This window comes from Aythya marila (genome assembly GCF_965140915.1).
Source record: "Aythya marila genome assembly, chromosome: 1".
Lineage (NCBI taxonomy): Eukaryota > Metazoa > Chordata > Aves > Anseriformes > Anatidae > Aythya > Aythya marila.
Window position 1 is genome coordinate 53,159,051 of NC_139042.1, and position 27,367 is coordinate 53,186,417.

The 27,367-nt window shown below is 36.4% G+C and overlaps 1 protein-coding gene across 1 annotated transcript in view; it reads left to right on the forward strand.

Moving 5' to 3' along the window:
• Positions 1 to 27,367, forward strand: part of GPC6 (glypican 6) — a gene marked incomplete at both ends in the record, with an annotated part of 807,337 nt that overhangs the window by 420,580 nt on the left and 359,390 nt on the right. The window lies entirely within an intron of this gene.

Here is a 27,367-nt window from a genome sequence, read left to right on the forward strand (position 1 = left end):
ATTTCAACTAGCATTTCAGAAAATATTGCACGATTTTATTTTATTATGTCTTAGTTATCTAATTTGAACTTTGAGAACTGTCTATTATTGTTGTGCACATCTAACTCTAAGGAGAAAATCTTAAGTACCTAATTACCTGTTCACTTCTCAATTTCCAATTGCACATATAGCATGTAATTTTTCCCAGTTGGTAGCCATATAAGTCTTTCTGAACATGACAGAAATTAATACTTACTCAGACTCAATGACTATGCAGCAGATCTTATTTCTCTTCTCTTTTTCAAAGCTATGAAGTTTAGAATCACTGTTAAGAAGTTTGACTTTTAAATCCTTTAAAATCAGATCCAGCAACCAACATTTTGTAAAACCAAGATTAAATATAAGTGATAAAGTTTAATCCAATTCTGTTAGACTTTGCAGCAAAAGAAACACCTAAAAATATAAAACTTGTGCTCCATTTTTCTCCAACGTCTAAATGTCTAAATTTGTTTGCTGTTCCTTTCCCAAACACACAGTTCCCTTCACAAAAAAAAAAAAAAAAAAAAAAAAAAAAAAAAAAAAAACCTTGGGTATATAAGATGTTTGTATAATACTTAACATTTAGCTTGCTGGAGTATAATTTATTAGTTCTGTCACTATAATATCTAAATACCTCATATACAGGTTGGGCTTTCAAACCCTTTCTGAGGAATGCAAAGTCCGATTACCCCCATTTTTCTGATGAGGTAGTAAATCATAAAGTTATGTATGGATCTTTTGCAAGCAAATATCTCACTCTGCTGGACTTACAATAGTCACCTATGTGTGATCATTTGGCAAATTGATTGTACTTTGCTTCGGTGTCATCAGCTGAACAAGAATGCAGAAGACAAACATCATTTGACTCTGATTGCAAGTGGTTATATGGTCATGTCTTAAACTAAATATATACAACTAAAGAGAAAATAGAAGCCAAATCTAGGATGCCGGCCTTGAGCATCTACATCTGATTCTACCACATGAACACCTAACAATTTTTCTCTAGTGTTACTGAAAATGAGATAGAGGTACTCACTCTGTATTTCATATTCTGTATGAATATGAAATATTCAGTAATATGAAATATTTCATATTACTGAATATTTCATATTACTGAATATTACTGTATTAGCAGTAATATGAAATGCTGCATATAACTAAACACCCATACCTACATGTGTTGAAGGAATAAGTGAATTTTCATGGCCAAGAGATTCTGTGTAAGTGTACACACTTTCATATCCAGTTGAGGTGATTTCAGGGACGCCTGTCATGTATGGTGGTAAATCATCATTCTCTCCAAAGTCAATAACCCAATGGAAATTGAAATAATGTATGGAATTCCATCATAAAAGCTCTTCTAGTTACAGTTTATTTCTCAGACAAAATCAGCACTCATTACTATTTCCTTAAATTTTAAACCACCATTGCTTACATGAGATGCCTAAGTGCTTCTGGTTTTAACCACATAGTCAGAGATCCGGGCTTTTTGGCTTCTCACAATAGTGTGTCAGAGATACTTAGCACTGATAAATAGGTATCTGTAATATGCATCATAAAGTTTAAAAATAATAATAGAAGAGAAAATTTGTATAGCTTTGATCGTAGATCCCCCCCCCAAAAAAAGCTCCAAAAACCTTAGAATTGAGGAGCTCATCCCTTTGTATTCTTTTTTGCTCATTGCTATTCTGTCATATTTTGGTTCTTAGTAGCTTTTGGGTTTGGACATATGTCTTTGGAAGAACCAGATGTCGCATCACAATTGTTGTTGATTTCTCATAAAGTGTCACACTGTTATAAAATTTTAATTACACATTTTTCACAGTTCCTGAAGCTAATTGATAATTTTTATTACTGCAGCTTCTTTGTATTTTTCACTTTTGCATGCTTTGGTAACTTAATATCTTCCAGCAAAAATATACTTGAAATATACTTATTTATTTGCATACCTTAAAAATATAAAAGACTGTTTTTTTCGGCTGAAGTTCCGTTACCAGTTGTAGTATGTTAGATATGTTTGCAGAGAACATCTTCTGGTGTGGTTTAATTTCAAAGGAATCTAGTCACACAGTACAAGATCATCCTGCTTTATTTTTTTCCAGGAAACATGGTTAAGTGCGTGCCTAATAGAAACTAAAACAGCTAATGTAGATCTACCACTAAAATGTGAAGAGTAGTGTCCCTAGGAAGACACATACTTCCTTCTTGTGGAATTGGCTAAATTATTGAATGTATTAACTCTTACTAATTATGATGGTTTTGGATGGATAGAAAAGTAAGCGAGATTCCTAGGTCACCTAACAGATATGGATGAGACTACTTACTACTTACTATGAGACTACTATTGTTATGTCAGCAGGTGGCTCAAGTAAATGCTGCAGAGGGAAAAAGGAGGGCATTCATCTGCAAAAGAGATTAAAAAGAGAAGATGCGGATGCAAACTTGTTGAAAAATTAATTGGGACTAATACAGAATATTTTATCAAATGTACAGTTTCTAATATGTTTTGCCTCAGTCATAGTCCCATGCACAAAAATGCATTGTTTTTTCTTGTAAATTACTTCATAATTACATTACTTTAAAACAAGCATAGAAATATGTTTTTAACATATTTAAAACAATGACAGTTATCAGCACAAATGAAATCTGTGTTATCATCATTAGTTCTACGTTAGAGAACCGGCTTCATTGTATTCTTGTTTATTTGTTTGTTTCTTTGATTGATTGATATAAATATTTACTGGTATAGGAAAAAAAAAATAGTGTTCTACATTGCAATTTAATGCATAAAATCCCCTATTATCTGTTTTTGTCTGCTAAGAGATCACTTTCTATTAAGAAAGTAAAAACCAGACAGCAAAACGGTCATTTTTTGTGTAAGACTTTGATGTTGCCAGTCTTTTCAAATCATCAGGATATCATGAGTGTATTTTTTTCAGTGATTTGTAATAGAATTCAGAAATTTTCAATGTAAATCAGAAGAGGCTAGGTCATCCATTTCTACAGCATTAACTTTTCTTAAAAGCCTCCCTCAGCTTTATTTCCTTGTTACTTTTATGGGAATTTTGTTGCAGAAAGTCTCTGTTCTATTTGTTAGAAATCCTATAATTCCTAGATAATCTGTATTAATGTACTTTTGTTCTTATGACTATTTTATCTATCATATTAAATAGGTCTCCTTTCTCCATAGTATTTAATCCTCATATATAGTAAAGAATAATCATATCTGGCCCTGGCCCAACCTTCATAATGTTAGGTTAAGCATGACAAGCCCTTTTACTGTCCTGTGGTATGACAGGTTCTCAGTTCTTTTGATTATTATAATGGTCACATTAAAATGGCCTATGAGTCCCTTGTTGGTATATTTAATTTGCTAACATATTTCTTTTCAGAATGCTGAGGAGACAGTCACAAAAGAAATGAAATCTATTCACTTCATGTTCCTTCCAATGGTCTTCTCTGACTGTCCTTATTCTAATAGAAAACCTAACTACCAAATAACCCCTAAACGTAATTATAGCATTCATAAACTGTGGTTATAATCAAATGAATATCAGGAGGCAGCTATGATTCACGAGCTTGTTGCTGTCTACTGGGACTCTTTGCTCTTTATCAGCTATCAAACCAGCAGTTATGAGAGTGATTTACACAAACATTACTAATTCCAATGCACCGCATACCACCTTATTTTAAGCTAGTCCCAGCACAACAGTTATCAGTTTGTTTCCCAAATTGCTGTCACCCACTATGCTTTTCCATCTAGAGGTCCACAAGGTCTGTTCCATGGAAAACCCTGAATCAAATAGTTACCCCTCAAAGTTAGAAGTAAAGGAATCTTCTTAAGGAATAGTTCATGTCATAGAAGTGTACTTGCTGGTCAATCAAACCATTTAGCACATGACTACTTGCCTTTCTCACATCCCAGGGTTTGCAGTGTGTCCTGTCATCTTTAGATATATTTACCGGGATAGTGAGGATAGTGGCATAAAAATAACTACAAAACTGCTTGAGGTTTTTGTTTGTTTGTTTGTTTGTTTGTTTGTTTTCTCCTCTCAGTTATGGCTCAGAAGCTCCCATAGTTGGAAACAGCTTGGAAAAACAGTTGGAAAAAGCTTATTAAGTTCTTTAAGATTTTTGGGTGAAGAACAGTAAATAAATGTAAAGAATTTGTTGCTTTTCTTTGGGCTAGAATCATGCATTATAACATGCCTATTCAGGAGGCAGGACAAGAATTTCAATAGAATATACAGACTAAAGATAAATACTATGGGGTTGATATAGATAAGTACCAACAAAAGTACTGTGTTAATAGCCTAATATTTCTTTTCTGTTCTAATGCATAGAAATAGCATGAAGTTCCAGAATACAATCTTGAAAGGGAAACTGGGGAACTTGTGACCCCTTAACATCAGCCCAAGTTTTATCTGAGCAATCTGGATAAAAGGTCTGAACAATTTGTATCTTAGGTTTTCCTATAGAGAGAGCAGACACTATAAGTGTGATTCACTTAACCATGTATGTTGTTGACATCTTTTAGTGCCTAGATATGTATTGCATGTCTAAACCTATTCTCAAACTCACTCTTTACCTTGCGGTATAAACATACACATGCAAACGCTATTCTATAAACTGGATTTTTGCATCATGAATTGTGACAAAATACTGAAAAAAAGAACTTTCAGAGTAGTCAAAAATTAGCCATGTGCTTAATGAGCTGCATAGAATTAGCAAAAGCATCACCCCCCTTTGTATCACCAGTGAAGATGTAGGCTTTAACCCATGCACATTTTTCTCCCATGCAGCATAGATTGCAGTGCCTGAATACATCTGATCAGGGGAAAATTCTAGTACAAATTAAAAGTTTATTTTTGTTTGTTTGTTTTCTTTTTTCTTTTGTTTACAAGTTGACTATTGTAATCTAAATGCACTGTAACTATACCAGAGAATGGTGAAACAAAGTGCTCCACTCTATTACATGCATTAGGTATTTCTCCAGGAACAATTTAGAAGTACTGTATTAGAGAAATAAACATTTAGAACAAAACAGAGTCATAAAGGGTTAAGAAATCTGTACAAATGTAAAATTTAGTCACTTTAGTCATATCTAGTCATATTTAAAGTACTGTTGAATGAAGAAAAATGGCTATCATGAAATAATGGATCAGTCAGAAGTTCTGACTGCATCTTTGTAGAAAGAAATATTTTCTTGTCAACTAGGCACTCTTCTGGAAAAGAATGTATTTTTGAATATTTAGCTAATACAGTGAGAAGAAGCTTAAAATCCATGCTATTCCAAGGGAGTGAGTTTAGTAGTCAAGATTTTTATCATTATTTTTATTGCAGCATGAATAGATTTGCAATTAAAGTTTACAAGTATGTATCTAAGTTATGATAGTCTTAAAAGATGGCAATGAATCAGTAATCATGTCTATTTTTAACACTCATAGATTTATTACTGCATTTTTATGAGAAAGATTCACAAATATTCTATCTGATTCATGCACACTTCTGTATTTTATGCACACTTACTAATATATCTGTGGCTAAGTACATAAATGTGCATAAGAATATATATATATATATATATATATTGACTTTAAAGTTTACATCTCTAACACATGGATACACATGAGAGACTGAGCATAATATGAAAGATTGATAACAATGTCATGGTAATCAGTAGCTTACCATCTGTTTTCCCAAAACTTTTAGAGATGCATAATTTTATAACGCTGGGTTCATCAGCGGTGTAGGTGATGTGTCAGAAGTCACACTGAGAGTAAAATGGGAAAAAAATGCTTTGATTTCTATGACTCACACTGCAAAGTTCAGATTGCTTCAGACTGCTTCCACAGCCCCTGGCTTTTTCTCTAATTGTTTGGATTGGTTTTGTGTGTATGTGGTTTGTCTGTTTATGTATTTATTGTGGAAAGGGTCACATGCTTATTTACAAAACTAAGCATGATTCTTCTTCATGGTGGTCTTCTTTATTTTGGGACAGTGATGGGTGTAACCTCTCTTTCAAGGTTCCGGATCTCCAGCTCCAAAAGGATTGTGTGAATGAACTTCCTGAAATAATTTGGTATAAATGCTTGTATTTTTTTTTTTTTTTTATGCTATTCCTTTTCCTTCTGTCTGTTCACGGCTTGTATTTTGAAAATCTTTGGAAAACTTGCATTGAAACAAAAGTGGTGTACTCTACTGAAAATGAAATGCTGTCAGTTTGTAGTTCAGTCTGATACATGTATCAATTGAGGGGCAACATCATGCTTGTTTGTTTTTCTTAAATTATGGGTTTCGGTTTTTTTTTGTTTGTTTGTTTTTTGTTTTTTGTTATCTGAACAGCCAAAGCTTTATCAGAGATGTTAGCCTGTGATATATTCCTTAAGCATAAGTTTACTGGCAATGTGCTTTTTGGTTCAGCAGTACTTCTTCCAGCATTTGCTCAAAGGCCTGTGGCCAAACTAAACACTGATATCAGAATATTGCACTAACAAGCATTGCCAGCTGATAAAATATTAATTCTTTAACTTTATATGCAGATATGAGAGAAGAAGCAATTAGCCCGACTTTAATTGTTTCATAGATGAGTACAATTATGATGTTACTCATTCCGTTTGCAGACTGAATGTAAAAAATAACATCCACATCATATAGTCAGAGATTTCATTTTAAAGTAAACCTTACCAATGTTAGATATATTAAAGCAATAAAACAAGAGATTAAACTTTCATAAACAGTAAGAGCTCATTGTTTTGTAAATGGATGTATAATAACGTCTTTGTAGCTCAAATGAAACCATTAAACTGACTGGGCACTTTAGTCTTTCTGAAAACTTTTGATTTATCTTTTTAATCATTTGTTAGCCTTTTTATGGCAATTAAGCATTGAAAATAGGCTCCAATCTTTTTGCTGCATCACTCGTCTCTTATTGAACTGCTGTGATTTCTTTACAATGATAAGCAATTTAGAGGTGAAAAACAACAACAACAACAAATTCAAGTGTATTTGGATCTCACTTCTACAGGTGTTTGTAAATAATGAATGAAGTGATATCTGTTGTTGAAATGTGAGACTGATCTTTGCGATGTGCAGCAGGGAGTGGATGGGAAACCTTTGAAAAGTGGGTATGGCCAATCATGATGACAGAAAGGCTGTAGCTAGAATTCTATAAATTCTGTGTATGTTATACCAAAGTTACTGTTAGGAGAAGGTTAACTAGATTGAATAGACTGTGATTTTGAAGCTTGCAGCGGGAAAAAAAAAAAAAAAAAAAAAAAAAAAAAAAACATTACAACTGACGCTGTGGTCCATCTATTACATTACATTTAAAAAATAGCATCCAGTACTTAAATATATATCATTAACAAGCGTAACATAGTGCACAATAGATGCCACCATTCCTTTAAAAGAATTAAACACTCTTTCTAAAATTGCCTGCATATGTACTGTAATAGACATTGATAGTGGTAACCATACTTAAGACTGTTAAGCAGTTTCTGGAAATCCCCAACTATTTTAAAGTTCTCCAGCTATGTCTTATGATCAACTGTGTTTTTTTGTTTTGTTTTGTTTTGTTTTTGTTTGTTTGTTTGTTTGTTTTATTCTTGTTTTTTTCTTCTTCTCCTTCTCCTCCACCTCTCCCCCTCCCTCCCCTCCCTTTTGTTTTTCTTTTGAGAGAGAGAGATTGTTCATGGCTAACAAAAGTTACTAGCACCCCCTCTGCCCCTGTCTGTCATGTTATCTCTTCAGGGCTAACAGGAATAAAGAGGGCTAAGAACATATTTTGTCATTGAACATATACATGTATGTTGACGCAAACTGCCATTTTTTATGTGGCCACTTCTGAGAGCAGAACAGCACCCTTGAGAAAGCTGTTCCCTGGAAAAAGAAAAGTAACAACAGCAGTGGAATTTCATTTCCTACTTCAATCCAGCTACATGGAAATATTATCCATCTCTACTTACCTGGTCTACAAAGAGGAGAGAATTTTAACCTGGAAATTTTTTTGTTGCTGATAGGATCAAGTCTTTGTATCTTTAAAGTCTAGATGTTCTCAGTGACTTTTTTTTTTTATTTATTTATTTCATTTTTTTTTGAAATTTCCAACATCCTGTCTTCATGTTTTTGTTAAAGCATTTATTGAATATATTTTAAATGTAGTATTTTAGTCTATCACATCAACTACTACCTTCATCCATTTATTTATTTATTTATTTTTCTGACAAATCTTATCAGCATGGCTCTGCAAATAAGCCTGGCCTAAAAGTAAAACAAAAAATCAACATCTAGATATCATGGAAGAAGACAGAAAATCACAATATTTTGCAATTGACATAAGTTTTGAATTTTGCATTTTTAGATAATTTTAGATGATTGACAAATCATGGCAGGCTGTCTATGTGTTGCTAAGGTATCCTTTACTATATTGTATTCATTTAAATACTTATAGCTGTGTGCTGTTTATGTAATATGGAATGAAAAAATGAGAATTTCAGGGTTGAGTGTGAGATTTTTGCTTTCATTTGATTAAACTGCTGACACTGTTTGGATGTAGCTTTTGTGGTATAATTGTTTGTTTTTAGTTCTGTTGACATCATGGTGGGTTAGCAGTGCAGATAAAAACAAATGACAGTTCCTTTTGTGGAAGTTAAGAACTAGCTGATTAATTGTTATTATGTTACACTCTAGGGGAAATCTTGTAATTAAACCACAAAAAGCTATATTAACATAATGTTAAGGGTCTGACTTAATCCCACAAAAGCAAGAAAATTCAAATTTAATGATGAAAAGCATGATGTTACTTGTTTTAGGCCAAGTGCTGTTCTTTGGAAAAGAGCTTAGTCTGACTATTATTATTGTTCCTCTTTGTGATTAGAGCAGCTGCATATAAATCAAATTAAGTCCTTTGATTTTTCTTTGTGCTTGCAGATCAGGCTTTATAAAATAAATAAATAAATAAAATTATTAAGTGCTCAGCTCAGCTGTTATATATAGAGCTAAGTCTGATGCTAGATTTCATGCTTCCAGGTTCTGGCTAGTTCTGTCTTTCAACCAGATAATGACTTCCTCAGCAATTTTTTTATTAGTTGCAAGTATATTTCCTGATAGTCATTTGTAAATGATTTTGTGGCCATACTTCCCTGTCTTGCTTCATGTGTCTTCAGCCTTTTTATCTCACCTGTATATACTGACTGAAGATTTCAAACGCTGTAAAAAAGCCTATGCAGACATACTATTGAGATGAAGAATACAACTAAAGTTTGTGTTGTTAAACATTTGAGGTAAGTCAGTTATTGTTCTGACAGGGTGATGGCAGCAGCTGCTTCCCAGTTTCCCCTTCCTCCATTCCAGGCCTTGACCCTCAGAGAGCTGCAGCATCTGCCTACAGCCCAGGTTGTTCACTGTCATACCCTTTTCCATGGCAGCTGAATGGAAGCTTTGATATTTTTAGAAGGGCTTGATTTTCTGCAGCTCCCTTTTGTGTGAACAATTTAGGTAACACAGACCTTAATTCTCTAGTCTGTATGATCCTGTGGTAATTTCATAGACTCCTTAGCGTCTATCGTGGGTAGAAAATTACACATAGGTTGATAGATTTGTCATTTAAGTGGCAAAGACAGATGATTATCTGAAAAATTCACATCCTTTATCAGAAAAAGATAACTCCTTCAACATTAACATCCTTCTGTCTCATATGCCTAAAGATTATTTTCACATATATTTACAAAAAATTAATGTCCAGTGCCTAACCCAAAACAGAGATGCGAGTTCCTGCATGGATCACAAGATTTCACATGTAGTGAGTTATTTCTTTGGCATTTTTAATAACAGACATCATAACATCAGTTTCAAGAACTTCTTACTAAAGAAGACAGTAATGACAAGTGAACTGTGTATGTTAAAACTCTATGAAAAAAAGAATCAGTTTTAGAAATATTTAGGACTCACTCAATTATGAAATTTAAACATTGCCAATGGACTGTAGAGATATGATTGCAAATCTAGGAATAGACTCATTTGTGAACTGCCAGAGATAAAACATTCAAAATACAAATATATTTTTTATGTAGTTCCAAGGCTAAAAAAAAAAAAAAAAAAAAAAAAAAAGTTTTTTTTCCAGTATCCAGATTTCAGACTAAGTCCAGTACAGATTTTAAATGCATATTCTATCAAATTTTTACCACTTAGTTATCATAGAAAATATTTAGATATTGCACTTTAAGTATTATATAGTTGTCCTTGTTTTAAGAAGCTGAAATTACACAATATTATCTGAAAAGGATTTTTTATTATAAACTCTCACCACTATAAATATGCAGAAAGAAAATTCCATAGAAGAAAGTGTTAAATATTTTTGAGAGGGGAAAAATATTAATTTCTAGAACAGTGTTGTCCAGGATCTGAATGTACATCATCCCTCTGACTTTCTCCAGGCTTTTCTGACTCCTTTTAAATGCACTTCCAGAGTGTTTGATCTTCCAAAGTACTTCATCCCCTTTCCCTGTCTGTATTGGGTTTATGTGGCAAGGTTTTGGTGGCAGGGGGCTGCAGGGGTGGCCTGTGTGAGAAGAGTCCAGCAGCTGCTCCATGTCAGACAAGGGCCAGTTTCGGACAGCTCCCACCACTGGCCAGAGCTGAGCCAACAAGCGATGTTTATTATGCTTCTGTGAGAGCAGATTTAAGAAAGGGGGAAAAAATCTGCTGTGCAACAGCAGCTGGGAGAGAGGAGTGAGAAGCAGCCCTGCAGCCCCCAAGGTCAGTGCAGCAGGAGGGCAGGAGTGCTCCAGGCATGCAGCAGCAGTTCCCCAGCGGCCTGTGGAGAAGGCCCTAGTGGAGCAGGCTGTCCCCCTGCAGCCCATGGGTCCCACATGGAGCAGATCTCCACGCTGCAGCCCACCCATGTGTGGAGGAGCCCCTGGTGGAGCAGGTGGATGAGGCTTAGAGGAGGCTGCGGCCCATGGAGAGCCCCCACAGGAGCAGGCCCCGGGCTGGAGCTGCAGCCCGTAGAGAGGAGCCCACGCAGGAGCAGTGTTCTGGGGGGAGCTGCCGCCCACCCGTGGGGGACCCATGCTGGAGCAGTTTGCTCCTGGGGGATGGATGGACCCCGTGGTACGGAGCCATGTGGGAGCAGTGCTTGAAGAGCTGCTGACTGTGGGCAGCTCCCGCAGGCTCAGTTCATGAAGGACGGCATCCTGTGGGAGGGACCGTACATGGAGCAGAGGCAGAGAGTGACCATGAAGGAGCAGCAGAGATGAAGTGTTAGGGACTGACTGCATTGCTCATTCCTGTATGCCGCTCAGGGCGAGGGGGAGAGGGAGGAGGTTTTAGAAGAGGGTGGATGCAGAGAAGGTGTTTTTAGTTGTTTTGTTGTTTTTGTTTGTTAGTTTTGCTTTTAGTTTCTCACTGCTCTATTAATAATATGTAAAAAATGACATTCATCTCCCTATGCTGAATCTGGTTAGCCCATGATGATAATTGTTGAGTGATCTCCCTGTCCTTATCTCAACCCTTTCATTGAGCCCTTGAGCCCTTTTCATTGTATTTTCTCCCCCTTTCCTTTGAGGAGGGGGAGTGAGGGAGAAGTTGTGGTGCAGCTCATCTGCCCAGCTGTGTAAAACCACCACACTGTCTCTCAGAGAGGGGTCCAACTGTTAGCATCTGTGCCCACCAGCCAGGTCCTAGTCTCCTGGCTAATCCATGGAAGTGCTGTTGATGGTTGCATGCAGTTGGTACACCTTTTCTATAATGGGGCTTTTAATTATTTTTATCCTTCTCCTCAATGAAGACCAGACATACATTATACTGACCAGCTTCAATAATATTTATCATCTCCAGCAGGTGAGTTATAATCCTTTAATTTTAATTCCTTAAATTTCAGAGCTAGGTTGATTAGTACTTCTGAATAAGTGCAAGCTACAACATTAGAGGTTGCGGGAGTTTTCAGTAATCTTATCTCACAGGATCCTAAATGACCTGTGTAGCACCAAAGACAGAAACTGTCATCTAGAGGAATCTTTCTTCACCACCTGTAAAAGCCATTTCCCTGTTTGGAGACACCTGACTTAAATATTTGATTTTTAAACATTTTTGTATAGTTGTGCTTGACAATACCATTAAAAATGTTCACTCATGAGCTACATATCTCTTAACTTTTCACTACTATATACTACAGAGATGGCTGTCATTATACTTAAGATATAAGATTTTTTCACCATGATCAAAAACAGGAGTTTAAAATTCAAGGCATTCAAGATGCTTATCATTATTTTAATTTCTATGGCTTCCTGTAAATGCTAGGAAAAACTTTTCCACCATCCAAGTACCACCTACCTAAGATGCACTTTTGCAAAGTTGTCAGCTGCATGCTGAATTAGTATCTCACTATTTTTGCTGAAGCTAGACCCTTGCCGAACTCTGCCTGTTGAGGCCCACTTAATTTGAAATAGTTGGAGTACTGCACAGAAGCCAGACGCAGAAGGACACAAAAACTACATTGGCAAATGATCTGTCAAGTGACCCATGAACAAAATCGAGATTGAGTTGCCCTTTGAAATAAACCTATTTGAATTTTATTATCTCTAGAGCACCTTGTGTCTCTAATCTTGTGAAAGGTTAGCATTCCATCCATCAGAGCAAGATTAGAGCTCGAGCTGATGCCTGTGCTTGATGATAACTGAATGCAGCTGTTGGGGCTAGAGGAAGGAGATTCATTACCATCAGCAGTTCAAAGAAAGATTGGGTAAACAGACGCTCAGGGAAGCAGGTTTGCAATATAGACCACATATATTCCAGGTCAGGATAGCAGAAATCAAAGGAGCATAATGTCAGTGAAGATTTAAACCTTTTAACAATAATCCAAGTGAGGCAATGTTGTCTTACTCCCATCCTTTTACTTTGTGTCACAGATTAGCAGACCCAAATGGCTGCTGCCTACCAGGCTGAAATGCTAATCACTTCTTCTGCATACCTATGGAAAGGAAAAAAAAAAAAAAAAAAAAAAAAGCCAAGAAACAACAAATGAGAAAACAATATAAATATACATATATATATATTTAGGACTTGTGACGAGATTAATGTCCACTGGACAGGATAGCATAAACAGGGAGAAGTGAAGGCTGCAGATTCTGTGATGTTAAAAAATAATGCTCTATTTTTATTAATTAATTCAGGAGTTCTTCTCCTGAATAATTTCTCAAAATAATTTCTCATGTGTTATGTCTTTTAAAAGCATATCTGACATTTTGAGAAAAGCTTTAATAAACAGTCATTGTTTTTCCATGTCTTTGATTGTCTGAATATTCTAAATTTTATATTATGCTCCAAATTTTATATACGATTAAGATAGTGATGACTTCACTTTTCATTTTAAACAAAGAAATATGATTAAGTTTTTCATTGTTCTTTTGCAATGTCAGCCTCGACATATGCATTGCTTCAAGAATATAGGAGTAATGCAAAGGATTAAAATGTGTGTGTTTTTCTAACTCTTTAGTTCTGACTAAGAGTTTTTTTAACTCTTTAATCCTGATATGTCTGGATATGTGCCTCTGGCTTTTCCATCTATCCAGACTAGACCATGCATTTGTGATATCACATTTGGCTCTGAAGAATAACAAGAAACCCTTCAGACCTCATGCCAGTGTTTCAGCTAACAGCAAAATAACATGAGACTGCATTTTTTTATTTGCTGTCAAACTTCATAATATCACACAGGGAAGAGAATAAGAAGAAAAATAAATAAATAAAAGAAAAGGAGGGTACATCTGAGATTTCCCAGTGACAGAATTACGTTAATATACTAAAACCACAGAATCATAGAATTGAAGGGGTTGGAAGGGACCTTGAAAGATCATCGGGTCCAACCCCCTGCTAAAGTAGGTTCCTTAGAGCAGGCTGCCCAGGTAGGCATCCAGATGGGCCTTGAATAGCTCCAGAGGAGGAGACTCCACAACCTCCCTGGGCAGCCTGTTTCAGTTCTCCGTCACCCTCACTGTGAAGAAGTTCTTTCACATGTTGGTGCGGTACTTCCTGTGCTCTATCTTGTGGCCATTACTCCTTGTCCTGTCCCCACAAACCACTGAAAAGAGGTTGGCCAAATCCCTCTGTCTCCCACACCTCAGGTATTTATACACATTGATGAGATCCCCTCTCAGTCTTCTCTTCTCCAGGCTGAACAGACCCAGGTCTCTCAGCCTCTCTTCGTAAGGAAGATGCTCCAGGCCCTGTATCATCTTTGTGGCCCTCTGCTGGATTCTTTCCAGGAGATCCCTGTCTTTTTTGTACTGGGGAGCCCAGAACTGGACAAAGTACTCCAGGTGAGGCCTGACCAGGGCAGAGTAGAGGGGGAGGATCATCTCCCTTGACCTGCTGGCCATGTTCCTTTTAATGCACACCAGGATCTCATTGGCCCTCTTGGCCACAAGGGCACACTTCTGGCTCATGGTCAACCTGTCATCCACCAGGACCCCCAGGTCCTTCTCCTCAGAGCTCCTCTCCAGCAGGTCATCCCCCACCCAGCCTGTACTGATACATGTGGTTGTTCCTTCCCAGGTCCAGGACTCTACGCTTGTTCTTATTAAACCTCATTTGGTTTCTTCCTGCCCATCTCTCCAGCATGTCCAGGTCTCTCTGAATGGCAGCACAGCCTTCTGGCGTGTCAGCCACTCCTCCCAGCTTTGTGTCATCAGTGTACTTGCTGAGGGTTGACACTATTCCCTCATCAAAGTCGTCAATGAAGATGTTGAACAAGACTGGACCCAGCGCTGACCCCTGGGGAACACCGCTAGTCACAGGTCTCCAGCCAGACTCTGCACCGCCAGTCACCACCCTCTGAGCTTGGCCAGTCAGCCAGTTCTCAACCCACCTTGCTGTCTATTCCTCTATCCCACACTTTCTCAGCTTTGCTATCAGAATGTCATGGGAGACAGTATCGAAAGCCTTGTTAAAGTCAAGGTAGATGACATCCACTGCTCTCCCCTCATCTACCCAGCTGGTGATGCCATCATAGAAGGCAACGAGGTTGGTCGAGCATGACTTCCCCTTGGTGAATCCATGCTGACTACTCCTCATAACCTTCTTCTCTTCCAATTGCTTGGAGATGGCATCCAGAACAAGATGTTCCAACACCTTTCCAGGGACAGAGGTGAGACTGACTGGCCTGTAGTTTCCCAGATCCTCCTTCCTACCCTTCTTGAAGACCAGAGTGACTATCCTCCAATCTTCAGGCACCTCTCCTGTTCTCCAGGACCTTTCAAAGATGACAGAGAGCAGTTCAGAGATCACCTCTGCCAACTCCCTTAGCACAAGCGGATGCATCCTATCGTGACCCATGCATTTGTGTGCGTTGAGCCCACTCAGATGCTCCCGAACCACTCCCTTGTCAACAAGGGGGGAGATCTCCATTTCCCAGACTCTTTCTCCTGCCTCCAGGGTCGAGAAGTCCCGGGGGAGAGTCCTTGAAGCAGAGACTGAAACAAAGAAAACATGCAGTATCTCCACCTTCTCAGTGTCTCCCATTACCAGGCCACCCCCCCCCTCATTTAGCAAGGACCCACATTTTCCCTGGTCTTCCTTTTACAGTTTACATACTTTAAAAAAAAAAAACTTATTATCTTTTATCTCTTTTGCAAGCCTCATCTCTAGGTGGGCTTTAGCCTTCCTTGTCGCGTCCCTCCACGCCCTGACAACACTCCTATACTCCTCCCAAGAGGACAGGCCCTTTTTCCACATTTCATAAGTCTTCCTCTTCCTTTTGATTTTGTCAATGAGCTCCTTGCTCATTCACACAGGTTTCCTGCCCCCGCTTCCCTGATTTCCTGCTCTTAGGGATGCACCGATCCTGAGCTTGGAAGAAGTGCTGTTTAAATGTAGCCCAGCTCTCACATGCACCCTTGCCTTCTAGCAACTTAGTCTATGAGATACTCCCAAGCAGGTCCTGGAAGAGGTCGAAGTTGGCTCTCTGAAAGTCCAGGGTTGCAATCCTGCTTTTAGCTTTACTTCTTCCACCAAGTTCCATCTTGAACTCCACCATCTCATGGTCACTGCATCCCAAGCTGCCCCTGACCTTCACATCCCTAATAAGCCCATCCCTGTTGGTAATGTCCAGGAGCACCCCCCTCCTCATCGGCTTCTCCACCACCTGTGTCAGAATATTGTCTTCAATGCATTGTCGGAACCATTTGGACTGTGCATGCCTGGCTGAGTTGTTTACCCAACAGATGTCCAGAAAATTGAAGTCCCCCATGAGAACCAGCACCCGTGATCGTGAGGCTACTACCAGCTGCTTATAGAAGGCCTCATCGACCTCTTCCTCCTGATCTGGTGACCTGTAGTATACCCCCACAACAGTGTCCCCCAAAATGGTTGTATGCAAAGTAGAAACCAGCTTAATTCGAGGTAAGTTGCAACAGTTTAGGCACACCCACATAAAAAAGTGAAACAATACCAAAATAAATCTCAATTTGCAATAGATCATACTGATGCTCAGAGTATAAGAAATTACAATTTCCAGCTAAATCAGACTAAATCAGAGCCTGTGACAGAATGTACAAACTTTGATGGCTTCTCATAATTAGTGAAAATATTTAAAAGAGGACAAAGGAACTGGATTATCTATGAGAAAAGGCCAAGAAAGTTGGGATAATTTAGCCTGCAGAAAAGGGTCAGGGAGGATCTCATCACTGTATACAAATACCTGAAGGAAAAGTGTAAAGAGGACAGAAACAGGCTCTTTTTAGGAGTGATCAGTAACAGAACAAGAGGCAATGGGCACAAACTGGAACACAGGAGGCCCCCTCTGACCATCAGGCAGCACTTCTGATGGAGCACTGGCACAGGTTGCCTAGAGAGGTTGTGGGGTCTCCTCCTTGAAGATCTTCAGTGTGCTCTAGGTGTTCCTACTTGAGCAGGGGGATTAGACCAAGTGACCCCCATAGGTCCCCTCTAACAACTACCAATCATGTGACTCTGTAATTCTGTGAATTTTACAGCAAAAATAGGTAATAACAACAGTAACAAAATCCAGGGTATTTATAGTTTTATGAAAAATTCCTATACAACTCTTGTTTCCAAGACAAAATCTTCTGTTTGTAATCAACAAAGTTTTTTCAATATTTTCTACAGTAACATTTTCAGGTACTTTACTAATGTTTACTATATTATACTAACACAAGTAAGGCATACATGTCTTTGTAACTACCTAAAACACTTCATGACTTCATGACTTCATGACTTGCATCTTTTGCAATTGTAGTAACATTAAACAAAAGAAGTCAGTTGAAATATATTATATATACACATTAGGGGCAAGTATGAATGAACATCTGGTCTGTACAAGAGAGGAATAAGTGACTAATAAAATAATGTTTTCTCAGTGAAAGTGGAGAATATTTCCTAGATAATGGGTTGAATGAGAAATATAATTTAATGCTAAACTCTAATGTAAAAATCGCCTATTGGGAACACATTTTTAGTTATATGGCTTGTAAATGTAGAAGTACTTAAAGTATAAGACCACCTAGGCTGCATAAAAGTGTGATGTACTGCTGCTGATGTTTCTTATTATGGAAAAGAAACAGTGCAATTAGTGTTGCCTAGTAGGTAACACACATAATTTTTCAATTTTACAGAAGTTGTCATTTTTTTTAGTATGAACTCAAATATCTTTTTACAGTTATTTTGGTCTTCATTCCTGAAGTGTGCTGTCTCAATTAAAATCCAGAAGGTATATTCTTTGTTGTGACCATTTCAAAGAAATACCCATTTTTGCTAGCTGTGCTGAGATATCTTCCCCTTATTGTGTCATATGGCTGAATGATTCTCCCAAATGACTAAGTATATATAAATTTGCAAAACAAATAAAGAAGTTACAGGAGAAAAAAATTACTATCATCTCTTAATTTTTTTTTTTCCTATTGCACCAGACTGTTAAAATATTAGACTATCTGATAATACAGTAGTGGAAACACTAAAATCACCTTAGCAAGAAATAAAGCACATACTTACATGTATATTAAAAGAAAATACTAGTACTGATCCAGTCTAGTTGACAGGAAGAGACAGGCTCCTGCAGGATGTGAATAGGAGCCCCCGTTTCAAAGCCAAAGCCAGGCTCCTGACTGGAAACCTCTTTTTTCTTCGCATGGGTACATAAAGACAGAGGTAGAGCAAGGCTTCACACTGAAGTTCCTAAGTCAGGTACATGGAGTTGAAGTGATGTATAGCCTTGGGTGTATATCACCTAACAACTTCAGAAGATAGACAGTGGGAACCCACATTCTTGAAGTGTGTTAACTGAGTTTTGTTGGCATTGTGAGACTGTATCTCATGAACCACTGGAAAACTGAAGTTTAACTCATCCTTATCCCTTTTATCCAGTTGTCATTTCTGTGTTTTTCTTTCTTTCACATTCTTTTTGTTATCTCCAGCTTTCTCTTTCCTGTTTCATCTGTACTGCCAGTTTTGTGCTTGTTTATTCTCCCACATTTGAAAGCATCTGTGGTAGTATAGTACAAAAAGTCAAATATAAGATGTCTTTTCAGCATGGATCACCGAGGACCCTTCAGCACCTGCTGTTCAATAGAACTGATCAGCTTTCCAGCTTGTTCCTCCTTATCTTCAAGGACTGTCACTCTGAGCTGGAAAGATTTAAATGAGAACAGTCAGTGGGAGCTTCAGCTCAAAAGTGACACAGTGTTACGGTTATGTTTGAAGTAGCTGGAGAAATACTAGAATATTGCTCAAAGAAATAGTGTTTAGCACTAAATGGAAAGACTTCACCACCAAAAGTGACCCATAGTCTCTACTCCACTAGACTCAGGAGGAAGTGTTAGACACCAGTGAAGAAAATATGGCCTATGCCTAGATTCCCCGTCAATCTGTCAGATAAAAAACATGTAACATGAAGAATTACATCTCTCTGAGAGATGGATGAAGACTGTAAATTAGAGTGTGTAGGCAATTCAGACTCAAGATTGCAGAGCAGATGGAAAAAGCAGTAAATAGTAGAAGGCTGGGAAGTTTAGTAACTGTTGTGCAAAGACAAAAATAAATAAATAAATAGATACATAGATAAATCCGGAAAAAGATTCCATATCTTCCAGTTCCTTCTGAACCAACCCACTTCTTTTCATTGCAAGACCATAGCAGAGTCAAAGCTACTGTTCATTTGTTTAGTTCAATTAAATATTCTTTTTGATTTGTCTAAAAGATCCAGCAGCTGATCAGCAGAACAGCATAGAAACACAAATCTTTGGTATCACTATATGTCACATGTCCATTTAGACAGAAACTTTGTGTCCCATACAGCAGCTAATAAATGGGAAAAATTCCTCAAATAAAATTGCCCTGAAATGTTAACGCCCCTTCTATGTAGCCTTAAAATTAAAGCAGATTATATTGTTTGAAATCTATGATAGCCCTAAATATATACCGATCCTGCGAAGATTGTTTATTCAGTTCATTGTACTATATCATACATCTAGGTTTCCTTCTGACTGGAAAGCTTTCCCAGTAGATGCTCTCTTAGGAAGAAAAGAGGTTTCTGTCAAGATGGTTGATCAGATAAAAATCAATCAAATATCACCTTGATCCAGTGAATTGGTGTCTGCAGATGAAGGCTTGTGTTCACATTAAAGCCATTCAAATACAAACTTTGTTTTCTAATCCCTGATCTTTGAAACATTTAGGTAGGAAGGATTATTGACTTCACAGATCTCCATAGGGGATCAAAGGTCTTTCTAACAGTAGATGAATGCAGATTCAGGATCTGAAAGACTATTTTCTTCCAAAATATATTATATTATTATATAATATAACATATTATATATAATATAATATAATATATAAATATATATTATATAATATATAATATTATATAAATTATTATATAATAATATATTGTATTAATTATTATATAAATATATAATATTATATTATTATATAATATAATATAAATATATTATAATATATATTAAATATATATTTTCCTACATTTATATGTTTTCCTACATTTATAATATTTATATATATTTGAAGCCAATTGTGTTACCCCGAACCTTAATCCTTGACCCTATCATTAACCTGAGATATTATGCATTGCCTTGTTTTAAGTCACATATATAAGTTTGGATTGCCCAAAGCTAATTTTTAGGATAAACTTCTGGTACAACATAACATATGTTGGCCATACTACTGCTTTAGGAAAAAATAAAAATAAAAATGAAGAAAATCATCGCTCTAACAAATAGAGCACATTTGATTTCTTGACATTTAAGTTAACTTAGTTTGATGTTATAAAAGGAAAAGAAAATTTGCCACTAAAGTGAGGTTTGACCATGTAGCTCAATTTACAAGCAAGAAATTCAGTAATATCTCTGCATTGTTAAAGTAACAAATAATATCGAGCGCAGCGTCCAAATAGTCAAAAAACAACCAGGTTAACCAGTTTCTATTTCATACTACTTGGCCTTAATGGTGCACAGGGTTCCTTTGAGTGTGGATGTGGGGAGATGGGGTAAGATAATAAGTAAATTGTCTTGAAGGTGTTTTTATCTTTTTCATTAGCACTGTAAAACTGCAACAGCTGTTATTAGCTGCACTTAGAAGTCTCTGGAAAAGCTATCAACATGACTTCATTACATCTTAAACTTCAGGCTTATATACAAAATTGATTGTAGATATATAATAATTTCAATAGGAAGTCAAACCAAACTGATCTTATGTCAGGCTTCTGTCAGGTTGCTCAAATAGAAGTCTCTTCAGTTATTGCACTATTATCTGTCTCAAGCTTCTCATCTTAGATGTTTTTGATGTAATGTACTGATTTTTTTATAAATATTAAAACTTTTTTTTTTCAAAGAGGGAGAAAAGTGAATTCAGATGAAAAGGAGAACTGCAATAGATTTACAGCAGTTGCAAAAATAAAACTATGTAAGTATTTCTCAGCTGTCTGCACTTGCAAGTTTGACTTGAAAGTAGCTGCAGTTCTAATTTTAAATATACCATGTTGCACCAAATCTGAGCTGTGTGATGCCTGTCTTTCTTCACTGGGATTCAGGAACTGCACTTCCTACTGGATATATTACCTAATAGATATACATGCTTTCAGAAAACAACCCTTCTCGTTTGTGAACAGAGAAGGGCACATCGATGAATTGTGAATATGAGCCTCTAAAAACCAAATAAGGCACAAGAGTAGGTTTTCAAACTCCTCAATGACAACTTTTTACAGTAGTTTATTTTGAAATGGGAGAAAGAAACAATGAAGACAGTATTCTAAAAGAAAAGAAGAAGCCCTTCTTGTTTCCATATGTGCTGAAGTTCAGGTTGAGATTTCTGCCTCTGAAACCCATTTCCAAAGCATCACTGTTGTCAGGTTGTGGTTAGTCATCTCACTGTATATAAAAGTCAATAAGATTACAGTATTTTCCTCTGGCCAGCCACAACCTTCTTCCATGTGAATGAATCCTTCCCTTAGTCAAGCTGTCTACTCTGAAAAGAGACATGAAGGCATTCAGAGGTATCGGTGCCCCATTGCTTCCCAGAACAACACCTGACCAGAATTTTCTAAAACAGCACAGAATTTTCTAATAGTAACAAATATCATCTCTGTTTTGGGACCTGCTGCTTAAAATAATAATAATAATAATAATAATGTTTGTGTTTGTTTGTTTTCCTTCTTCAGACAGAATATATAAATTTTTCTGTCATAGATCAGTTTTATCTGACTTGGACCAAGGCAATTTGTTAATTTTTCCCAGTGTCTTTTAGTCCACCTTACACTTCTCTGTATAAAAAAGAAAATAAAAAATCTAATATATTGAAGAGATTGTTGTAGATTATAGATGTGGCAAAGAATTTTCATACAAAATGTTGGATGGTAAATCTCCCTAACTATTGAACTGGATATTTAATAGCCTCTAGTGGTGCATAGAGAAAAACAGAATAGGCTCTATATTTTAAAACAATTGTTGCACAGAGTCCCATAGTTTATATATTGTTAGTATCATTTTCATGAAAACTTTAAATGTTTTTTTCAGAACAACCTGTGGTAACTCATGATTTTTTCATGAGGCAATATGCATTTTTAAGAACATATGATCTAAAATTCATCATTCTGAAATTCACAGATGTCCATGAAATGCTACATATCTGTCTTTGGTCATGGATATTCATGACAATAGTACTGCTATAAGTGTTTAAATGTTCACTCATAAATATTCTAGAAGTTGGCCTTCTAATGCCATATGACACTTTGCTTACATTTTATGAGTACCTCACTTGGGCATTTTCTGTTTGATAATGAAAGTAGAACCATCAGGGACAGTTATTACTATGTATAAAAATATATGAAAAGCTCTCTTTGCTTTCTTTTTATTCCTAGCATTTTCTTTCTTGGTTATCACTATAAGCTCAAGAAATTCCTTGAGAGGCTGGTAATTTCAGGTTTTGTGTGTATTATGAAGTATATATATCATCAACATCAAGTACCGGATGCAACAAAATATGAATTGAGATTATAGTAAATATTTTTAAAAGTATATTTTAACATCTAATTTCACATTTTCAAGTGAAAGTGACAGGTTTCACCTAATTGCAAGACTGTCAATGTAGAATCAACAGACTGATCAAGTTTCCTTCTTAGACACGCTAAAGGTGTTAATAAATGAACTCTTGCAGGGAAGGAACGGTGAGTTCAGCATGTAAAGGCTGCACCAGCACCCTCTGAAGTTCTCGATAATGTTCTCATTGACTTCAGAGTTGCAGAATAAAGGTTTATAAGCCTTTATCAATGCATGTAATCCGCTTTGAATAGATAACAGATGCTTAACTGCGTATTAATGTTCATTTGTACAAAAACTTCTTTCTATATTGATGTTAAGCAATGCCTTCAATTATTAGATTAGGTTCACATTTAGATAATGCTTTCGTGTGTAAATAGCATCCATCATTTTTTCCCATTTGCCTGGTCTAACTTGTCTAACCCAGCCCAGGACACATGTGTTTATGTTTTCTCCCCACTCTCTTGTCCCTTATCTTAGCACAGGGCAGTGCTGTTTACTTCGTCTCCATGTAAGGAGTAGGGAGCGGATGAGGATGGAGTGTGTGGAAAGAGGTGTTCTCCTCTTTCTCTGGGTCTCCTTTCTTCCTTGCCTCAATTTTGCAGAGGGGTCAGCAGCAGAAACTAGATAACATAGCAGGAAAGAAATCATGGACTTTGGGCAGGAAACAGGGGAAAAGATCTCTGTGAACTGCTGTCTATTATAAGGTCTTGTAGTAGTCTGAGAGATGGAGGAATTAAAGAAGGGAGAGAGACCACCATCTTCACTCATTACCTTTGAGATTGTACTGGCTTCGAAAAATGTTAGTAGTGTCCAAAAGATTTCATAATCTCATTATATTTAGAGGGATGGGACCATCTAGAATAGGTATCAACATCCATTAGCAGCTAAATCATTTCATACATATGTGATTTTACCCAAGACATAGGTAGAGGATGTAAGTCATCTATTCTGAAATTTGCAGTTATAGGACACATTTAATTATCTGACCTCTCTTTCTTAGCCTAAGATATTATATTTATATATTCTAAATGAGTTAAAAAAATGAGAAAAAAACAGCGGACCTCATAACATTGCAGCATTTGTTGTTCCTAATGGAAGCTGAAATTTGTTTCCCAGTTGTGAGTGTTGAGTGTTTCTGAAGGTCAAAGCTATAACAACATTTAAAATTAGTTATTCAAACTCACTAAAAAGTAATACCAATGTACTGGTAGCGTCATGCATACAATTTGTTCGCTCTTGAATATAAATATAAATGTACTGTCAAAAATAAGGGGAAAAATGATCTGCTGTAAGTATTTTCCTTACAGCAATTTTTTCTCAATCACAAAGTTAAATTGAGTTCTTTTTGTTTTGTAAGGTTAGGTATTGTTAGAAAAAAAAAAAAAATCTCTGGAAACCTAAAATAAATAGTTGAAATATGGAAGAAAAACCCACACATAAACTATTTACACATATGGAAACTATTTAGGCTAATTTCACTACAGTTTTAATCAGATAAATCTCAATTTTCACTAAATGACACCACTGTGAAATATCTATATGTTTTTTGCTTGTTTGGTTGATTGGTTTGGTTGGTTTTGTTTAAAAAAATAAAAAAGCCTTTTCAAGAATCCTGTAGAAAGATGAAAAGTTCACTAGAACATTTTTTTTTTCTTCATGAACAAATAAAGAGAAAAAAAATAAGGCATTGAAGAAAAGGAGTTGACTGTATGTTGACTTGGTTGTTGACTATCATTAACGTAAGTACCTACACATAAAGAACATATTTTATTCAAAGAGGCAGTCAGCTTACATGAATTCAAATATCCTTCTTACCATCAGTCATATCATTAGATGTGTTCAAAGGTGTCCAATGAATTTAGGTACCTAAATTCCATATACTGTAGGTGCACCATCTTCACAGTAAATGGTGGATCACTAGAATTTGTGAGCAATTTGAAAATCAATGCCCACTGGCAGAACAAGACCATAATGGGAAACCATCTGTATATTGTATGGGTGGGGTTAGTCAGTGATGGGTGAATTCAGTATTTTACCCTATCCAACATTTTCCATAAAAATGATGAAAAATCACATCAAAAAAATCTCTGTCCAGAGTGTCTGAAAAGTAGCTGTGCTGCATTTTCTCAGGTAGCAGTGATACTTGTTGTCAAGTGTACAAGATGCTAACAAGAAAAGTCCTGTTAAAGAGGAAAAATGGGCAGAGTATATAATAAATAAATGAAATCATCTTTTAGTATTTTTAGTCCTAATCCTTTCTTTTTGCATATCTTTTTGTTTTCAGGAATTGGCCAACAAATTATTTCCAGCTTTGCATCTTGTCCTGCAGTTAGGTGTTGCTTTTGCTTCTATTACCGATGGAAAAGAAAAAGAAAATGAAGGGAGCTTTTTAGGCCGGGAATGATCACAGAACATCAGCTCCAACATAATACAACTTTGTTTATCTAATTATTTCCTCTAGGTGGTTGTGATTATATTTTGTTGAAGGCAGTTATTACACTGTGTCATGTTGCAGTATCATCCCCAGTCCTGATCCACAGATGTGGTGACAAGTAGTCATCACTTCAGAATTAGTCTAGCTCCCAGGTTGAATTAAATTATGCCACCAGATTACCTATGTTAAAATAGAGTGAGAGAGAAAGCTTTCAGTTTCCAGGGCAGTGGGAGAGCTGAGAAGACCCTATTTTTAATAAGAGCAGTACCTACCATTTGGTAAGGGACTCTAGGCAATGCATCATGTCCTTTTCCTTTGTAATCGACTTATTTTATCATGGACAAAGGATTTAATAACAATTCAGACTTCACTTCCAGAGCCAGCTATTATCAATCTTCTATCAGAAATGTACAAATAACTTTAAAAAAAAATAGAGGAAGTGTTATTAATTGACTGGAAACCTACCATGTAAGCCTATATAGAGCATGTAATGGTTTCAAATCACATTATTCTCTCTTCTTTTCAGTTGTATGTATTGTAGCTCAGTGTGCCTTAGATGTTATCCTTTTGAGCTACCTCGTAAGCAGACCTGGATGGGCTTCCCTCTGGCTAATAAATGAAAGCTGAATAGAAATGTGTTTGCAATGTAAGACATACCCAGGATGTATTCTGTCATATAAATGAATCACCACTTAAAATTAGGAAAAAATATTTTAAAATAAGCATTAGCACTGCTCATGACAGCCAATTTTGGCAGGAAAAAAAAAAATAAAATCACAATATATATATGTTAAAACACTGTTCATCTCTGTCATATATAGATCCTCCTCTCCAGACCTAGTACTTGAGTGTCTTCCAGAAGCACATTAAGCAACATGACTAATGTCTCTTGTCTTCGTTCTTTGAGTTGAAATATAATATTATTTTACAAAAGCTATCTGCAAGTTGATGAAATATCTTTGTAATGAACATAAAATCTTTAAATTACTATGAATATGATGGGAAAAAAAATAGCCCTTGTGGAAGCAGGTACAGTTTCTCTTGATGTAACTGGACAAGTGCCCAGTTATGTCAGGACAGAGTATCTATTCAGGAGCAGCATAAAGCAGTCTACCTTCTTGATGTATGGAAGATTTCCTGACAGAAAAAGCAAGTGATCCTTCACAACAGCATTCAATTTGCAGGATGGGAATTAAGATTTTTTTTCTAATAAATACAACAGGACTTTTCTCTGAAACTGGAAAACACGTCCAATTTTGTAGCTGTTACTGCTTTATTTTCCTCATCCTGCATAGGTTTACTGATACAGACTCTTAAACTGTCTTTTATATCAAAGCATACAGAAGACTAAAGGTCTAACTTTTTTATGTCATAATAATTTATTCTAAGCAATAGCTCTCAAAGACTAGAGACCTATGAGAAGACTAAAACTTAAATAAATGTACTGCTATTCAGAGGACATTAGCTTTCCCACAGAACACATATGTCTGGTGTCATATTTGGACAAGAATGTAATTTAAGCTTATGGAGTTACTGGTAATGTTTGTATTGCAATATAAATAAAGATTGCAACCAACCTGGACCACATTGTAATAGATGCTGCACAAGTGCAGAATAAATTTCTGTCCCTTCCTAAAATGTTTGGTTGCCTTCCAACAAACTGACTGTGAGATTGCTAAATAATATGCCTGCACAAAGAAATAATAGGTTAACAATCTCAGACCAGAGGAGCTGTCAGCAGCTGAAGCTGTTGTGCTTCACTGTGACTGACTTACTCAATGGCATAATCTTTTCAGATAAATAGTGGGATTCCCATAATAACTATGGACAGAAAGAAGCCAGCATATGAATTGCTTACAGCAGCCTCTTGGCATACAGAACATCATGGGAGAGAATTTGAGAGGTCTGGATTCACTGTTTTTGTGATTGTCTTTCACAGTTGTCCTTCAATTACACTGGCATAAAAGCTTAGCTTCAGTCTTAAAACATATTTTAATTTGAGCCCCAAATTCTCGTCCATCTTTTTGCATAGTGCATGAATAGAGAATTAGATGTATTCAGCAACAAAGGCAGTATACATTATTTGTTAGAGGAAGAAATGCTGACTGTATGAAATAGTAGCAAGGATTAGTCTGATGTCAAGGATATTAACATGTCAGGATAAGGGGTGAAAAACAATTTTGTTTTGCTTTTCTCTAAAACTGCTTTGTCAGAATTCGTGGATAATTTGGAAAAAAACGATACAGAAGACCTCATTACTGAATGTTGTGTAGCTCAAGTTATTCCACTTGGCAGCAGAGAAGAACAAAGGAGTTTTTTGTGCTTTTTGTTTTTGTTTGTTTGTTTGCTT